This window comes from Coenobita brevimanus, unplaced genomic scaffold (assembly GCF_032717465.1).
Source record: "Coenobita brevimanus isolate Jiangsu-jjx unplaced genomic scaffold, ASM3271746v2 jjx.HiC_scaffold_169, whole genome shotgun sequence".
In the NCBI taxonomy this organism is placed as follows: Eukaryota; Metazoa; Arthropoda; class Malacostraca; order Decapoda; family Coenobitidae; genus Coenobita; species Coenobita brevimanus.
Genome location: NW_027642548.1, coordinates 1 through 10,720, shown reverse-complemented (window position 1 = coordinate 10,720; position 10,720 = coordinate 1). Strand labels below are relative to the sequence as shown.

Below are 10,720 nucleotides of genomic sequence, written 5' to 3'. Positions count from 1 at the left end.
GTAAGCCAAGTCGAATGGGGCCCAGTAAATCTCACAACCACCTACACACACCTCTGCTCATAAATGCTCAAAAGCCTTTACTGCTTTTGCTGAGTACCTGTACTTCAGCACAAATTACATTATGTAATCTTGTACAATACAATCTACTAAATCCACAAAACTGTCTGAACATAGTGGTTACCAGTTAGGCAAAAGGGCAATGGCCAAAGTTGAAAACATGACAGGATGAAGGACTAAAACAACAACAACTATATATACATTACTAACCTACTGATGAAGCAGTGATGATGCAGGCGTCTGATGATCAAACCGACACTTCTGATGATGGTTTGACATGGGGAAGCTTCTGGAGTTCATGCTGTGGATGATACACTCATTAGCAAAGCAAAAACTATTCAATATTAGGCAATGTCAGCAATAAAAATAAATTACTTGACTGCAATCCAATACACTGATGTTAGTAACAAACCATACAAAGTATGGCTGTATGCACAAGTTAGAGTAAGCACTTCACTCATGCATTAGAAATCTATCTATTTCTATTTTTCTATTGCCAGACACCATAATCCCGTAAAGGGTGGCCATTTGACACTGAGTTAGTTGTTTTACAGGGAGGGGCACCAACCCTCCACCAACCCACTTGTTGACACGTAGGGAGCACGTATGGTTTGGTTATATGGTTACCACCCAGCGTTGTAAATGGTTTCTTGGCTTACAGGAAACCATTTGGCTTGTCACTCAATGTAAAGCCACCTGTAAAGGAAAGAAAAGGCATAAGAAGTGACAGGAAAGATAGGAGAAATAGGAAGAGAGGAGGGCAGGCACAGAAAAAGAATGATAAAAGCTAAGGAAGTAGGCAGCACTACATCAAGTGAGTGGATGATGGTCACAGAGAATATTCATCACCATTACCATCATCATAATCTGTGACACTTGCTCCCTACTGCAAACCCTCCACTGACAAGGATAACCAGGAGAAATGTCTCCAGCCTACACTGTTTTCTCACATACCCCTCCCCTCTCTCTCTCTCTCTTACACCCCTCTTCCTTTTCCTTCTTCCCTCACCAATGGACTGCTTCATTCTCTTCTTCCCTAGCAGATATGGTTGGCCTTTTCCTATATTAGCCATCTCTTAATCAGGACAACTTTGGTACTTTATTCCAGCAAATGCCAAACATTATTCAGCCGAGAGAGAGTACATAACCATAAAATTAATACTGGTACCCTCTCACACTTGACAACTCTTGTATTCTATTCTAGCTAATGTTATATGCTTTTATTCACCTGAATGGGAGTCACAGGAGGGTGATGGAGTTAATGTCTATCTATCTATCTATTGCCAGACGCCTCAATCCCGTTTGGGGTGGCCACAAACAAATCGCCTCCAAGTCGCCCTGTCCCCCGCCATTTCACTCCCCTGCTCCCAACTCACACCCCCTCTCTCATATACCTCTCCACCCCATCCCGCCATCTCATCCTCGGCCTCCCCACCCTCTTTCCCCCTCCACCTCACTCACATACACTCTCTTCGTCAGTCTAAAAACAAACCCTCAAGGAAGTAACAAAGAAGTTCACTTAAACATATAGATGCAGCTCTTCTTCTACACATAACTATACTACCTACTACACACCATGTCCCAGAAGCTATTCAAAATCCTAGAAAAGGGACCTGTGTACTGTAAAGAGTACCTAGTCACTCTACAAGGTAAAAATGTGAAAAATCTAAAAAAGAGTTCACAGAAGGCCAAGAAAGCATTCATTACAATTAAAGGGTTAAGGCCAGGGCATCCATCAAGCAGCCTAAGGGCAAAATGTGGCCTACCTCAGATTATCAAATCAATTGGTAACAAGTAAATCATTAAGATACCTTACTGACTCCCCACAACCTCTTTCTCTTCACATTGTTGCAGCTCTATCCTCCTACTACTGCTTTTCACTGATCGCTGCTTTTCTGAAATGTCTACTATAACCTTCCCCAAGTACAATGGGTGTGAAGTATTCATCTATCAATGCACTGTCACCTTTTTCTGTCCAGTTCTTCAACAAAGGAAGTAATCTATATTCTCAAGCTTTCATGTAAGCAATGGGCCAACTCTGGAACACTCTTCCACAATATGAATTTCTCTCTGCCTACAACCTTAATTCTTGTGCATCCAATTTGTCCAATTACCTCAAAATGAACACACCTTGATTTTGGTTCTCTTGTTTATTTTTTCCACGAGAAGAGAAATTTCTTTGCAGGCTTCAACCATTTGGCTCGTTCCTTTTTTTAAATACTGTATTATCATTATTATTATTAATAAAACACAAAGAAAACTAGCAAGTATGTCTGGCCTAACCACATACCTGCTGTTACCATTTTTTAAAAATAATCAATAGAAAATCATACAACACTACATTTACTATGCCCCATAATGAAAGACAGTACAAATAAATATACAGAATATATTCTTCTCCATAATTAAAGATGGCAGACATAAACATACTCTGCCTCAAGAGGAAAGATGGCCCATATAAACACACCTGTACTTTGCCCCATAAGCTATGAGGGTGGACATAAACATATCTGTACTGTCCCATATAGAAAGATGGCAACTACACATAAATGTACTCTGCACTGTGAGGAAGGAGGGTGGTGGGGGACAGGCAGTGAGATCCCTGATAAAGGTGAGTGCTGCCTTGTACTTCCAGCTGGGAATGCAGCACCACCAGATAAGAAAATGTTTTGGCTACTTGGAGAACTCTGCTTAGGGCTAGAAACTCTAGGGGTATATCATCAGTGGCAGAGGCTCTTCACAGCACCTCTTCCTTAGTGATTTAACTGGCACTTTACACAAACACACATCCCTCTTTTTATTTTATTTATATTGCTTTCCTATCAGCATAATTTGCATCAATAATATACAAGAGGACATTAAGGTGTTCTGTGCATAACAAATTTCTATGGAAGAGGTGCTAAAAATCTGAAAAACCACAGAGAACAGAACCCTAAGATGCTAAAAAGTATAAATAACAACATGTGGAGGTTTTCCTTTACCAGCACAACATGAAGAACTCTGCTTATGGATTGTAAACTCTGAGAGGCTATAATGTGCAGATATTTAAAAAGAAAAAAACAGGCATTATTCTATACCAATGATACTCAAAGGATTCTGCTGATCGGTATGGAACTCTTGAACATTAAAAAGAATTCTACAGTACCCAGAATAATAAAATAAAAAATAATTTGATTTTACACCAGGTATCCCCGAAGGGCTAAGGCGTTGCCCCTGGGTAGAGGACTTTGGATTGGAGCGTGTAGCATTTTATGACTGGATGCCCTTCCTGATGTCTACCAATGACCCTTGGGTGGATTCGATCCTCCGACCCTTCGGCCAGAGAGGAGCGCTCTAACCCACTGAGCCACAGCTGTACCCAGAAATCTACATATTTATAAAAATCTCAAGGTTTTATGCACAGTCAAGGGCAAAAGTCTATCTCCTTTTCCACTGCATCTCCTTCACGCTTAGGCATGTCCATCACTTTCCTCCCTGATCCATTACTAAAAGAGCAACATGTGCAGACAGAAAAATATACCACAACTCTCACAGTTTAGGATATCAGCCAGCAGAGGAAAGCGAGAAGTAGGAGAAGTGAAATATTAAGGCAGAGAAACATACAAGCCTCTCTCAGCTTAAGAATACTAACCTGCTGAGGAAAGTGACAAGATGAAGAGGTGAAATATTAGGGCAAAGAAACATAACAAGCCACTCTCAGTTAAGGAATATTAGCGAAAAAGAGAAAGTGACAAGCAGAGGAGGTGTAATATTAAGGCTGAAAAACACCCCAAGCATCTCACATCTTAGGAATTTTAACCAGCAAGAATAATGGAAAGCAGAAGAGGTGAACTATTTGAGCACAGAAACAGACAAAGGCTCTCACAGTTAAAGAATACTAGCCAGCTGAGGACAGTGTAAAGGAGTATGAGTGAAACATGATGCAAATCTTTATCACCAACTGCACCGCAGCTATCTGAAGGGTTTTGTTTAGGGTGAGACACTCTATAATGCTAAAAAGAAAATGCTTAATGCATAAAAATTTATCCTCATCATTATCCTGACCCTATTTCCCATCACAAAAATGGAGGGTAGGATTCTAGAGTATAGAAATGTAAAAAAACAACAGCCAATTATACATCAATGCCTTCAAGGTGTAGGGAGCCTGGGGCTAGGCTATTGGAGTCAAGTATACTTGAGGGCAGATGACCAGCATACTTCCCATACCTCTGGGGTGTAGGACTTGAGGTTAGACTACTAAGCACAGTATATTTAAGAGCAGATGACCTGCCTGCATCTCTTGATGGTATTACATGACTGAAAAGTCTCCAGTCACCTCTCAAGGATCAAACCTATGCAGGGCTGCCACTCCAACTGGAATGCTCTAACCACCAGACACCTTGCCACTCACCACAGCTACTCAAAGGCTTATGTTGTGGGTGGAAAATTGCAAGATGTTAAAAGGACTTCCTTATGCCTAGAAATGTATCCTCATCCTAACTGTATTTCCCACCACCAAAATGGTAGGCAGGATCCTAGAAATGTAAAAAATAACAAAACATGACACCTTATAATTAACAACGCTACTCAGGAAGTACTGCATTAAGTTTCAGCCGACAATCAAATACAATTTTCAAAATATGTTTTACATTGTCTGGCTGAACTGTGGAGGGGGGGGGGGTTCTCTACAATTTTTCTGTCATAAACAACTCACTTACTACATTAGGAGGCAGGATAGTTACTAAGTACAGTAACAGACAGCTCAGGAATTTGCAACAAACATTTCAAAAAGAGAACCCTCAATAGAAATCAAACAATGTCATAAAACACATTTCAATTTTTGAAATGATTCTGCTAATTTAGTGCACTCTGGTATGTATTGTTTACTGGCTTCACTTCATAACTCTAAAGTTCATGACATGGCACCTGACGCTCCATAGCTATGCACTCCAATGCCCAGCAATTTCATTACCAAATAATATTTTCTTACACGACAGATGGGAGCACCCATCATCCACTCACTCAGTGAAGTACTGCCTTCGGGTCTCTCTACACTACGTGACAGGCCAAATGGTTTCTTGTGAACCAAGAAACCATTTACAATGTTGGGTTGGGTAGTGCCTCGCTATGCAGTCCCTTATCCCTGGGGTCACACTCAATTACCTCATCCCCGGTCTTTTTCGGTCTGCCTCTTACAACCCTACATCAGATGTTCACTCTTCTCACCTTCCCCACCCAACTGTCATTCTCCATCCACTCCCCATGCCCAAACCATCTCAATCCATCCCTCCTCATCACAACACCAATGCACTCCAGTCCCATCCTTCCTCTCAACTCTTCAATCATAATCCCCCCACGACTAGAAGAAAATGACAAATCCCATTTTGCCTTCATCCAAGTGTAGGGACCTGAGATTAGGCTACCATTAATTCAGACCAGAGCCCCTGGTGCCTCAACATGACAGAAAAACCCCTGGCCATCTCCTGGACTTCAACCACAGCATATGCCACAATATGCTCTGACCAGGGCACTCTACTAATTGCACCACCAGATGTAATTTACTTGGACTTGGTAGGGGGGCAGGAATGGGGACTTATTGCATAATGATTCCTGACCTTCAGCTCAGATGCACAATGTTCACAACCACCCTGGCTTTCATTCATCAAACATTCAAATTTCAACAATACGCTTAAATGGTTCTCACCCTGGTAACTTTCATAGCGACACCCTCTGGAAGATTACGCTGGATATACTCAAGGTAGGTGTAGCAGTAGACTGTGTGAGGCGCGGGAGTGATAAAGTGAGGAAATGGGTTCTGGCTTCATACTGCACTCGGTGTTTCTTGTGGATGTGCACCGACTTCAGTAATGTCCACCGTTTTATGTGCTTTGTGGGCCAAGCTCTGTGAAAGATATAAGCTTTTAGACTGATTTATATTTTTCTCTATTGGGCTATAGAGTTACTTGTGGAAAGGCATACAGATATTTCTTAAACTATATTTCAGTTAAACAGGGAGGCTTGATCCTGCAGCTGGATACCTTCACATGGTGGAACTGACATAGCAAAAACTGCCTGGTTATTCAAACATTCTCAACTCCATCCCAATCCCCCTAAAAGAGGATGGTGAACTGTAAGAGAAATCCAGTTTCAATCTACAGTCCACCCAGATCACATTCAGATAAACCTGGGGTCACAAGTTCACAACAACAACAACAACAACACAGAGGATTCAACTTTTGTCTTATGGCTTACAGCCTTGGTGGGGAGAAGCTGAGTTTTCAAGTCTGTAATTACTGAAACTTTTTTTTTAACCTAGGGATAAAGGAGACTAAATGCCACCAATGAATTCCACATGTTTCACAAGAAGCTACCAAAAGAGGTGAGAGTAGGAGTTTGGAAGTACTGTGCCCTTTTCCCCTTTGTCCAGGTGTAGAGATACGACACGCTCACCACCCAACACCTGTGTTTTGAACAACCTCATTCCTCTTATACCATTTAAGGGGAGAATGTACAACTGCAGATGAAATTACCACTTCACTCTTTCGTCAAACAGTTAGGTGACCCCACCATAACATTCTGAAACTTTGCTGGGCACCACAGATTGCACCACTGGGTTTTAAAACTCACTGTTCACTAACCTCATTATTTATCCTACTGATTTATAGTATTGAAATGTATCAATATTTATGCCTATAATTCTACCTCAAGATTTCTTTCTCCTTGGCACAAAACAGATGCAACAGCCTTCTTAAACATTTTCCCACCCTATGTGAATGCAAAAAAACTGCTCTAAAATGATGGTGATACTGCCACAATTACAATGCTACTGAATAAGGTAGGTATAAGACTAATCTACTGCCTATCTTTAGCTAACAACCTTTATCCACTACCCAGAAAATGTTACAAAGACAATGAAGGTGTGTAAAAATTAGTCACCAAGTCTCTACGATTACATATTGTTTGTATTACAGTATTTCTTCTGCCTAAAGACATTTACATTCAGCTAGGGCAAGATTTAGGATGGGGGTTGGTAGAGATATGTTTACCATGTTGAATAAAACCATCTGAAGGTAACAAGAACAAACTATAAAAGGACGAAGCCATATGGAAAGGTTACGTATAAATGAGGCTTGGGGTGGAAGACAATGAAGTGGACTTATGATTAACAGGAAGGAATGAGCCTAAGTAAAAGAGGGTCACAGTGTCAAGACAATGGGCACATAAAGAGAGAGAGAGAGAGAGAGAGAGAGAGAGAATGTGTGTGTTTAGGGGCTCTGAGTTTTGCTTCCTCATTCTCCAGTGTTTCTTTGGATGTTATTCATGGAAGTTGGTATTTATCAACTTTTTATGTTCACCAAAGGATTGCTTAAAAAAAACTGCACTGATATTTTTGCAACTTAAGCACATATGACGTAGTTCATTTACATAATGTTTTTGACATATCAGATAGAGCCAGGATATCGGGGGCTTGAATGGTGAGCGAATCGAAGCGTGGCCCATTGGATCGGGCAAATTTGGCCTGTCTGGACGTTGTTACTGTGCACTCTGCCCTAGGGTGGGAAAGGAGGTCCGGATGATGATGATGACTGACCTTTTTTCCCACATGGCTAGGGTAAGGTATGATCCTTAACATAATGGATGGATGGAGAAGCTGCAATGAATTATAAATGATATGAAATTGGAGATGCTATGGAACACTTGGAATGAGGAGATGCCAAGAGAGGGGTGGAAAAGTAGTAAGACCAACCCTCCACCCACCTATGTCTCTGTTATGCAATCTTCTCCTCCCCCATCAGGAGCACAGGGGCCTGGGATGGGCTAATTAATTTAGATAATTAAAGCAAGAGTCATTATATCACTCACACTTGAATGGTATTCTGTATGCAATAAACCCCAACTACATCTCATATTTAAAGCCTGATGTGTCACATATGGTTAATAAGACAAAAAGTAGGTTGAACTAACATGTCCTGAACTGTACTTCCGAGGTGAGATGCAGCGGTGGAGAGGAAGGTGAGGTATGATGGTAGCACCGCTGGGTCATGTCCTCGGCACTCCACATCAATTACGCTATACAGACGGTCAGGCTCACCATCATCCACAACCTGCAATAATATCATTACCTATTAACACTTTCACTCCAGTGATGTACTTTATGTTTCTGCTAGCCCTAGATGATGTTATTTAGCCAAGGCAACACTTTTTCACAGTGGAAGGCAAACAACGTATACCTTCAGCCCTTTGCCAAAGGTTAAAATATGCTGCATTAATAAATTTGTCTAGTTTTAGCAAGAATACAATAAAAATGTCACCTGACCAAAGGTGTTAAGAGGAAAAGCTGGTACCGTAACTACTGATCAACATCTTTTTCTTGTCACACACCAGTACAGGGTAGTTACATAAGTCTTGTCATACACAGTCATTCATAATTAAACATGCCTGATATACTGTACAGCATATATACAAAATATTGTATCTAACTGGAAAAATTAAGCAAAAAAACATAGTACAGTACTATACTATACACTTACAACACAATGACATACATCTGCAAACTCTGGTTATATGCAGGATTGTCATTACTTACTTGATTAACTCTGTGATTTACAGAAATCTATCTATCTATCTATTGCCAGACGTCTCAATCCCGTTTAGGGTGGCCAAAAACCAATCGCCTCCAAGTCGCCCTGTCCCCCGCCATTTCACTGCCCCGCTCCCAACTCACACCCCCCTCTCTCATAATTTCCCTGTTCTTTCTCTAACTCTGTCTACAAGTATCTTACCATACACTTTTCCTATTATACTAAGAAGACAAATGCCCCTATGATTACCACACACTTCTTTTTCCCCTTTTCCTTTGTACAAGGGAATAATTTTATGGTATAACTAACAGCTAAACAGAGCATCTTCACACTGTCTTGTATGCAAACAATATCCATACTGAAATTATAAAACATAAAAGAGAACATTAGGCTGAAAGAGATGCCAAAAAGTCTCTTAAGCCCACAAGACTCTGGCCACAAGGGAACAGATGCCTTTTAGCACCTCTTCCTTACTAGTTCACTTTTGAAAAAAAGACATCAATATTCTTTATGTTATGTAAGCAGTATACATCAATAATAAAGACATGAATGACATACTGTAACGGGGTGTATAAAAGCCCGCACTGCCTAGATGCAATGAGGGGACCTTCTCTTTGGCTCAGTGGTAACGTGTGCGTGTATCAAGCACGAGGGTCTGAGATCGAATCTTGGTCAGACCAGTGATTAATTTGTTAAGTTTCAGTTCGGTTATTACAATACCACTGTATATTTGAGTGTAATGTACTGTGCAAATTAAATAAATGAGTATGAGTACCAGGAAGTCTCCTAAGCTGACGAGACCATAATCAAATGGCAATATTCATATGCTGTCTATCATACAGTACTGGAAGATGCTAAAGATATTGGAAGATGCTAAAGGTGATCAGAAAGAAATTATTATTCTCATATATTATTCTCTTTAGGGAGAAACATCAGCATCATCATCACCATTAAAATCACAATCATCATTACCATCTTCTTGGCCCTTTTTTCCACTTAAAGACAGGGTTATGTAGGATCCAGAAACAAGGAAATAATAAGTACAAAGGGGGTAGAATTATGAACTTTTGTTATTCTTACTCAGTTGGTGTAGCAGAATCCAGACCAGGCCAACCTGTGATTGTCAGAGGCAGAGTAAGTACCACACCTCATTCTGTACATTCCACTCCAGTATCGATGCTAGTTCTCTTTTACCTCTCTCTCTCTCTCTCTCTCTCTCTGTTACTGGTAGTAACATAAACATCTGGTGTTCATATTCTTGGAAGCCAGGATATGTTGGCTTTACTTAAATAATGCAACCAGTAGAATAGTGCTTCAGTCATGAGGGCCCTACCTGTCCTTTATAAACACAGTATATGATAGGAGAGTGTCATCATAGTGAGAATGGTTAATGCCCACAACATAATTACTTCTTTTTTAATACATGATGATTATTTCAGGTTCTACATTCACAATCTGTTGGTGCTACAGCAATGCATTCATGGATTATTGCTACACATGATGGTGTGGTAGTAACAGCACACTGTGACTGCAAAGCTGCTCAAGGTGAAGATTATTTTTGTTTGGATATTATTCATATCAAAACACAAACAATATTACAGTAAAAGTCCAATTCTTCGGCATCCAATTCCCCGGCAAATCTGACATTTCAGCAGTTTTGAGAAATAGTCCCATTTACGAAAATCTCTGATCGTTCGGCAGATTTTCCGATTTTTTTCGTCAGTCTTGAAATTCTCCATGAGGACCCTCTACTGCTGGGGACTTCTTCCAGCAGTAGCAGAGTCCAATCAACCCCTTCTATTGTACATATGTAATTAAGGAACCTACTATAAGTTTAGGTAAGTGCATGTGAACTTGTAGGCCTACTGTACCATTACATTTATATACAGTATGTTCACTAATTTCTTTATTTTTCATATTCATGTATAGTACTGTATTCATTACAGTATTGTACAGTATCAAACAGTATACAGTACTCTCTCCAAGCACATTTGTAATGATATGAGTAGTGATGATAGTGTTCACCGAAACATATAAGGTATTGAGTGGGTAGGGTTTTTGATAATTGGCTATTTTGATTTTTCGGCACTAGCCTGGTCCCA

General features: G+C 40.4%; 1 pseudogene; it reads right to left on the bottom strand.

Moving 5' to 3' along the window:
- Positions 1-304: 304 nt before the first annotated feature.
- On the bottom strand, positions 305-8,141 carry LOC145389635 (small ribosomal subunit protein uS10m pseudogene; annotated as a pseudogene).
- Positions 8,142-10,720: the final 2,579 nt, after the last annotated feature.